The sequence below is a fragment of the Callorhinchus milii genome, unplaced genomic scaffold (assembly GCF_018977255.1).
Source record: "Callorhinchus milii isolate IMCB2004 unplaced genomic scaffold, IMCB_Cmil_1.0 Scaffold4, whole genome shotgun sequence".
Classification (NCBI taxonomy): domain Eukaryota; kingdom Metazoa; phylum Chordata; class Chondrichthyes; order Chimaeriformes; family Callorhinchidae; genus Callorhinchus; species Callorhinchus milii.
Window position 1 is genome coordinate 25,330,451 of NW_024704745.1, and position 8,952 is coordinate 25,339,402.

The 8,952-nt window shown below is 39.2% G+C and overlaps 1 non-coding gene across 1 annotated transcript; it reads left to right on the top strand.

Annotated features, from left to right (window-relative positions):
- Positions 1-1,980: 1,980 nt before the first annotated feature.
- On the top strand, positions 1,981-2,052 carry trnat-ugu. The gene has a single exon. It is a non-coding gene; the product is annotated as a tRNA-Thr (tRNA).
- Positions 2,053-8,952: the final 6,900 nt, after the last annotated feature.

Consider the following 8,952-nt stretch of genomic DNA (forward strand, 5'->3'; position numbering starts at 1 on the left):
TTACCTGCGGAAAAGAGATACACCAATCAACTAACAACTGGGTTGTTATCAACCTGCTAGAAACTAGTGTAAATCTCATACTTGATTAGTAACACAGCAATAAGCTATATGAAATGTTCTAATGGGTTCTCATTGTGGTTTACAAAATTTGAAGGAACATACTTGACAATGAGTTTTAAAATACTGATCATTTAATTCAATTAACATATGCCAATATGGTCAACGAGAAAATCCAGTTTCTTTTTAAAAGCATAAGAGCTAAGATTATCAATATTACAAGAACAAGCATTACCAGCATGGGACTGTTTATGAACTCCTGAATGGAATTAACCAATATCAATGGATGTAAAGGACCATATTCATCTTCTTGCAGTAAAATTTAATGAGAAATGACTTATTTGATCATCCCAATTCTTCTGACAAGGCATTGAAACTGACAGCCTGTTAAGTTTGTCAGAATCTTCAGAGTAACGTGGAATCCCTGGAGTTTTGTACAGCAAAATGCTTCCAAATACAGCAGCTGAATAAAGAAGAGATTAATTTGGTGAAGTGATTTGTAGCTCAATGAGAACATGGCCAATCCTGACAGCGGGGTCTAGTTTGAGGATTTCACAATGGGATTCCTTCATAAGGAATCCGAATAGTGCAAGTGGGGACTTCTATAACCAGAAATACGTCACACTGAACAATGGGAACTCTGCTCCAATACAATCTACGTCCACAAAAGATTAAGAAATGCTACAAGTTTATAATAAAGATTATAATAACTAATGGATAAATTTATTCTTTGTATATTATTAGCTGAACAATTAGTATTTTATAATTCATTCCCTGCTTTACAAGTTTATAATAAAGATTATAATAACTAATGGATGAAGTTATTCTTTGTATATTATTAGCTGAACAATTAGTATTTTATAATTCATTCCCTGCTTTTTTGACTAATTTGAAAACATTCTTGCCATTTTTGTTTTAAAGCTCATTGTTTCGATTATTTTGACACATTGTAAAAAATAATTGATAATAATAATATCTTTGCATTTGGTATAGCGCTTTTCACATCTTATAGATGTCTCAAAGCGCTTCACAGAATATACTGTAAAGTGAATTGACTGTATGTTTGTGGGCGAAACACAGCAGCCAATTGTGCACAGCAGTGTCCCACAAACAGTCGTGTACTGAGTGACCAAATTTTTTTTTTGTTTGGTATTATTATCATCCCCGGAAAAGCAATCAGCCAATCGACTAACAACCAGGATCCTACTTACTGCTCAGTAAACAGGGGCGTGTGGAGTAAGGAAACTTACACAACATTTTGCATTGCCAGGAATCGAACCCAGGTCTCTCGCTTGCGATGCTCCAGACTCGTAATATGTTTCAGTTTCAAAAACTTTAACGACGAGGCACATCAGCCAGTCATTCCACGAAGTTGTGGTTACTTAAGGTCCCCTTAAACGCCTTTGTACACATGGTTTACACACAATGCTGAAAAGGAATACTGCTGAAATATGTTTTGGTTTCTGGCTATTGAAAGTATTTGGAATCTGTGCCATCTGCCATTTGTTCAAATGGAAAGCTACAATGGTATCACTTATAGCATGGCAGAGTAAACTATGTCCTGAGAGAGGGAACACCAACAATTTGTATTTAACCCTAACCCGAACCCTAGCATCCTTCATGCTATATTTATATCGCATCTCGGAGTGATCTCCGAGGTTACAATCTCTGTGGAGGGAAATTTCAGTGGCGTGATAATCACATTTGCTTTGAATAGACAAGTGAAACTGCTTGCAGCAGGCAGGGAAATTTTTGTCACTTGCAGAATGGAAATCATTCTCTGTGTAATTGACTCTGTTCAGTGTGTAATTACACTTACTCATAATTACACTACATCGCAAATTTGAATATACTGTACATGCAATCATACCTCAAAAATAAATTAGAAATCTCTCTCTCTCTGTTAAGACTCCTCTGTTGTGGAGTCCTGTAGCTCAGTGGTTAGAGCACTCGCCTTGTAAGCGAGACACCTGGGTTCAATTCCAGGCAGGGCGAAACCTTGGGCAAGTTTCCTTACTCCACACGCCTAATAATAAACCCTCCAAAACAAAACAATAATAAATTGGTCATTTTCAATCCATAACTGTTTGTGAGACACTGCTGTGCGCAATTGGCTGTCGCGTTTCACCCACAAATATACAGTAAATTCACTTTACAGCATATTCTGTGAAGCACTTTGAGACTCCTTGAACACATGAAAAGTGCTATATCAAATGCAAGGATTATTATTATTATTATTAAGTATTTTCCTTACATCCAGACTGATTTTGTTTGATAGGTTGGATGTCTTACACATGTAGAAATTCATTACCATATTTAGAAATATTCAAACAGTCTGAGAGTTCCACATATGTTTGCCACATATCTTTGTCACCTATGCATAGAAATGGCTCTGGCTGACTCTGTGGTCATATGTACATTATTTTAACTCGCTTAATTCTTATGTTCATTCAGAGGAGGGATGCCAGTTCTTGGGAGGCTTTTGCCAAGCTATTTGAACTGAGTATCACAAATGAATATGTTGTAAGGTCAGCTACAGTATAGGCAGATGCAGGGTGAAGCTTGCTCAATACTGGGGAAAGCCAAATTTAAAACATAATAAAACGATTGTTATATCCATAATAAATGTCACTGTCTCAATAATTCAGCTGAATCCCCAACTGATTCTAAATCAGTGGATATTTTATTTTCTCAAATCAGCCATTCTGATGGTCTCACCGAATATTATAATAGAAATTAGATAAATATTGGCTTCACAGAGAGTAGCAAATACTTGGAACAAACGGCCAACAAAAGCAATCAAATGTGCATTACCTTACACCCTCAAGAAGGAATGAATAATAATAATCTCTCGTTTGATATAGTGCCTATATCAAGAATATCTTAAACACTTCACATTTTCTGTTCCAGGCAAATACAGAAGCCACTCTCGCCTCTGAGTCTGAAGGTCATGGGATCAAGCCCCACCACAGGACCTTGAACTCATAGTATAGGCTGACACAAGTGCTGTGCTGGGAGAGTTCTGTATTGTTAGAGGTGTTGTTTTTCGGATGAGATGTTAAACTGAAGTCCCATTTGTCTGATCAGGTGAACAATAAAGATACCATAGCACTATTTCAAATGTGTATATAATGGCTGTCATGTTCACCTACAAAATTGAGTCACTACAGTTTATATCAAATCATGTAAAGTATTCTATGACATTTTGACAATGTGATAAGCCATTATAATAGTAATATAATAATAACAGATGCAAAGATTATAATATCATACACAGAACTATACAAATTATACAAAGAGAGACTGGGAATTAGAATTAGAGTAGTTAGCCCCAGTGGAGCTGGCACCAGAATTAGATCAGTGGGCAAATGGACTCTTTCTATGAAAACCATAGAAATTTCTGCATAGGTCAATTGGCCAATTATGCCTGTGCCTTCACACCTTTACCATTGTAATTCCATTTCTCAACTATTTCTTTGTACCATTTAGATTTGACTCAAGTGCCTAACAAACTTACTTTTCACTTAATCCTCCATTTTACTTGCAAGTGATATAATTAATATAATTGAATAAACAATATATTTATTGCACAATTAAAATATCTAAGCAAGAACTAAGAGGAAATAATTAGCATTTTTATAGCACGTTATCACATCAAAATCTCTCAAAGGTTTAGTGGACAAACATAGCAACAATTTGTGCCAACAATATTGCCATAATATACTTTATACTTTGACCACTCAATCCTCCTCCACCGCCTCTACTCCCACCTTAACCTTCAAGGTTCTATCCTTGACTGATTCAGGTCCTACCTTTCACACCGCCTCCACTTCATCGCGGCAAACGGCTTCTCCTCCAGCCCCCACACCATCTCGTGTGGTGTTCCTCAGGGCTCTGTCCTCGGTCCCCTCCTCTTCACCCTCTACATGTTCTCCTTTGGTGACGTCATCCGCAGACATGGGGTAAATTTCCACATGTATGCGGATGACACCCAACTCTATCTCTCTGCTTCCACCCTGAACTCCAGGATTACTGGCGTCCTGATTGACTGCCTGTCCGACATCAAGTCCTGGACGAGGGCCAACTTTCTCCAACTCAACATCAGCAAGACCGAGGCCCTCCTGATTGGCTCACCCCAGCGCCTCCGCACCTCAGGCGTTGGCAGCATCAGCCTCCACAGCTGCACACTGAACCTCACTAAGCCAGTCAGGAACTTGGGTATCATGTTTGACCCTGAACTGTCCTTTCTTCCCCACATTAGCGCCATGACCGGCACTGCCTACCACCACCTCCACAACATTGCCAGACTCCGCCACTGCCTCACCCCTCAGGCTGCCAGAAACCATGCATTCATCACCTCAAGGCTCGATTACGGGAACTCCCTCCTTATCGGCCTTCCCAACTCTTCCCTTCACAAGCTGCAGATCATCCAAAACTCTGCAGCTCGTGTACTTTCACGCACCAGGCACCGTGACCCCATCACTTCCACCCTCACCCGACTCCACTGGCTCCCCATCCCCCAGAGGATCGAGTTCAAGATCCTTGTCCTCACCTTTAAGGCCATCTATGGCCTTGCCCCCTCCTACTTCTCTGACCTGCTGACTCCCTACCAACCTGCCTGCTCCCTCCGTTCATCGGACAATGGTCTGCTCCATGTCTCCTGCCCGACCCGCCCTACCATCAGTGGCCAAGCTTTCAGTCTCTCTGCCCCCACACTCTGGAACTCCATCCCACGGTCCCTTTGCCTCGCTTCCTCCCTTGCCTCCTTCAAGGCCGGTCTCAAGACCCTCCTCTTCGACCGTGCCTTTGGTCTCCCTCCCATCTCTCTGCCTTCCCTCACCCCTACCCCACCCCTCCCCCATGTTCAGGCCCCGACAACTGACTGTCCAGCGCTTTGGGATGTCCTCCCGATGTGAAAGGTGCTCTATAAATGTAATTTTGTTGTTGTTGTTTATTGTATATTCTGTGAAGCGCTTTGAGAAGTCTAGAAGACCTAAAAGCGCTATATCAAATGCAAAGATTATTATTATCATTATATTAATAAACTGTCATCTGGTGAATAATCTAATTTAGGATTATTGGTGAGAATAGTGTTCGTCAGAGCACAAAACTGATTACTTTGCTAGTAAGAGTATGATCTGCATTTCTCAATGGATGTGCCTTTTAGAAAACAGCCCACATGAGCAAATCCTCACTATGTTTTTCACTTGCAATCACTGTCCTCTTGGGACGTCCTCCTGACATGAAAGGGGCTATACAAATGTGATTTGTTGTTGTTGTATACAAACTTACTATTCTTACAATACCACACAAACTATACATACAGTATAAATATGGTAAAAAACTTGCATCACTGGATAGATCATCCCTTGAGTCAAGCCAAACAACAACAAAAACAACAATTTGCATTTATATAGCACTCTTCACATGGGTCGCATCTCTGAACACTTAAAGCATTTCAGGTTATTAGACTAAAAATCACTCCATGCTTTTTTTCTTCTTCTGGTAAAGCACCACTCTCCATCATGTACTTACTGACAACTGAACAGTTTGCCAGCTTAAAAGTAATCCTTTTTGGGACATTTGCGTATAATCTACAATGAATGAGAATTTCCAGGGCATAGATCCAAAGGATCTGGGATTTAAATCAGTTCTAAAGCTGTACTTAACTGAATTTAGAAACAGCATTATTCTGAATCCTTTTAGCCAAAGTCACTGAGAGTAATTGAACATGAGTGGGTCTGTGCTTCCATAGACAAGCCATTCGGGGAGGGAAATGGATGAGGTCAGACACGATACTCGAGTTCTGAGATCACTGCTTTGAAGTCATCTGGTAAATAAAAGTGTCAGGCTAAATGCATTAAAACCTGCAATGGGCACAGAAGTACGATTTGATTAATTAAACTGAAACTGACCGGCATATTCCATCTGTACAAGTGCTGCTTATCAAAATAAATGTTAATGTGTTCATTAAGGAAGTGTGGAATGTCACAGGAGACTGATGTTTTATTCACAGTTGCAGTGTAACACGTTGCTTCACATGTTGTTTTCATGCATTATTAACATTTAATTGTTATAAATTACAAGATATTAGACTTTGCCCTGTCTTTACTGCCATCAAAGATTTATTTTATTGTCCTGTGCATGTTATCAAAGGTTTAACACAGAATTCTTGAATAGATTTACCAGGCAGCAACAAGTGATTATACTCTTTGAAATTCCCTTCCCTCCCCTTTCCATGGCTCCACAATCCTTTTCCTTCTGTCCTTTCTTTGGCCCTGTGCAGAGATTAGACTTTTCATATAGTGCGTGCCAATTATGTGTGTTAAGAGCATGGAAAAGGAATGGCAATGTGGAATCTCACATGATTAATCAGGTTAAGTAATCTCTGTCACAAATGAATAGTCTCTTAATTTTACTAGTTTTGGTCATGAAGGTATTACATTTTATCAGTTAATCCCAAAGAAGAATTATGTTATATATTCTGTTTTATAACAAAGGTAGATAGAGAATTACATAGAGTTAATAGAATCACCAGTACCAAAACAGACCATTCAGCCCAACTAGTCTGTCCTGGTGATTTTACCCCGTGTAAGCTTCTACTCCTTTGAATCCCCTCTCCCTAGCCTTTCCCCATATGTCTCTATTAACTTCTTCCTCATGGTATCTTAAGTGTTTTGATGCTTTCTACTTTAATCATAGCTTCTTGCACTGAGGTCCAGATTCTCTTTAACATCTAGTTGAACCAAACCTCAGTTTAATGTCTCATCTAAAGCAAATCCCCACCAGCATTGCATTGGACTGTCATCTTAGATGATGCAAATCCAAGACCTGATTTGCGGGGTTGGAACCCACAACCTTCTGATTCAGAGGCAAGAGTACTGAGAGTGCTAAGTTACTTGAGTCTTTCTTGTGAATTTGTTAGTGACTGTCATAACTCCTAGTGTGAACTCACCAACAAGTTGAAGGGGGACCATTGAGAGGACAGTGATCGAATCACTTCATAATTTCAAATATCTCTTTTAGATCCCACATCAGCATGGACCAAGTTGGGTTAAATGGCCTATTTTATGTAATCAGTTACCACTCCTGTGGTTCAAACCCCTCCCTCACCTGAATGTATTTGAAAATTCCTTCTTGATCCAGTAAGCTTCTCAAATCTTTTTGTTCCCACGTGTTGCCTCACACTTCTGTATCTTAACTTTCTCTCACAAGATCACAAAGAAAGGGTCAGAGAAAGAAGCCTCTTTGGCCAATTTAATCTCATCCTAGCAGAATACCCATCCTACTATCCTGTCATTACAGTGTCAAGCTATTTCTTAAATGAATCCAGTGTCTTGACTTCAACCAGTTCCAATCATTAATTACCATCCTTATAAAGATGTTTGTAAATGCTGAAATCAGTGAATGGAGTTTGAAAGGAGAGACATTTTAGAAATACGTGGGAGGAGAATAAGAATTTGAAATAGAAAGTATATCATTGACAAACATTACTTACTGAAATAGTATTTTAATTTTGTTTGAAACTTTGGGATGAAGATTAAAAAATATTTTCCAATGTTTCTTTTTGGGGGCCTTTGACCTAATATTTCTTTTCTTTCATGTTTTTTCTCTATCCTCTTCTGCCCTCTACATCCTCTCACCAAGTCCACTGCCACAGTTCCAATAAAGGAACACAGCAAGAGCAAGATTGACCTGCTATGAATTTCCATTATTTCTGGTTTGTTTTCACAATTTGAAAGTAACACAATACTGAAAATATTCCAGCTGCTCCTTACGTAAATGATCAAAATAATAAGGCTGTGTTGGTAATGTTCATTTCAGGCTATGTTTGCTTATCTCTGTCACAAAACAGTGAATTTCACATTTAACAATCAAAAAGGGCCTGCAGGTTAGCAAGATAAGAAAAAATATTAATTTGTGCATAGTTCAAACCAGTGAGCTAAATGCTTGCAATTGGCCAACAACAGCAGGTGTGAATTGCCAGACAATCTGTTGTATTAAGTTAGGATTAAATAAGCCATTAGCTGGGCACTTGCGCCTGGGAGTGGGAGCTGAAGAGGATAGGGAAAGATGACTGAAAGTGCAGCCAGATGTAGTTTTGAGGTAATGGTGGAGGCAGCCATTCTTTTGGAGCTGAAACCCAGTGAGCGCTGAGAAGAGCTGGGTGCAGAATTTAAAGGTCAAACATGACTTTGAGGTTCCATACTGGCTCCATGAGGTCAAGTGAGCACCTGTGCAAGTCAATGCGGTCAGCACCTGAGCTGAGAAGACACTGAAGAGAGCCTCAGTCATGTCTGTAGAAAGCTATAGAAAATTAGAACTCATCCATTAAATTAGACCCCAAAATAGATCTAACGAAAAAGGAATTGACAAACAATTTAAATAGAAATTGAGATTCCCTGCAATTTTTTCTAAGCTTATTTCTGTCTTGTCAAATACGATTTTAGAGGAAGACATGAATAAAAATGGAAATCAAAATAACTGTAGCTGAACTAGGTTTCAGAAAACCTACTGCACTTCAGGTCCGTCCAGTGTAGAATGCTAACAAGATGTACCGCCATCACTTCCAATTTAACAACTAGAAAAGTGGAAAAGTGACAATAATAATAAAAATAATAATAATAATAATAATCCTTGCATTTGATATAGCGCTTTTCACGTCGAGAGGACGTCCCAAAGCGCTTCACAGAACACACTGTAAAGTGAATTGACTGTATATTTGTGGGCGAACGCGGCAGCCAATTGCGCACAGCAATGTCCCACAAACAGTAGTAGATTGAAAATGACCAATTTATTTATTGTTTTTGGTTTTGGAGGGATTATTATAATAAGGTCTATCATCAGTACAATGCAACTTTGCTCAGCAGGATCTTAATAATAATCCTGCATTTG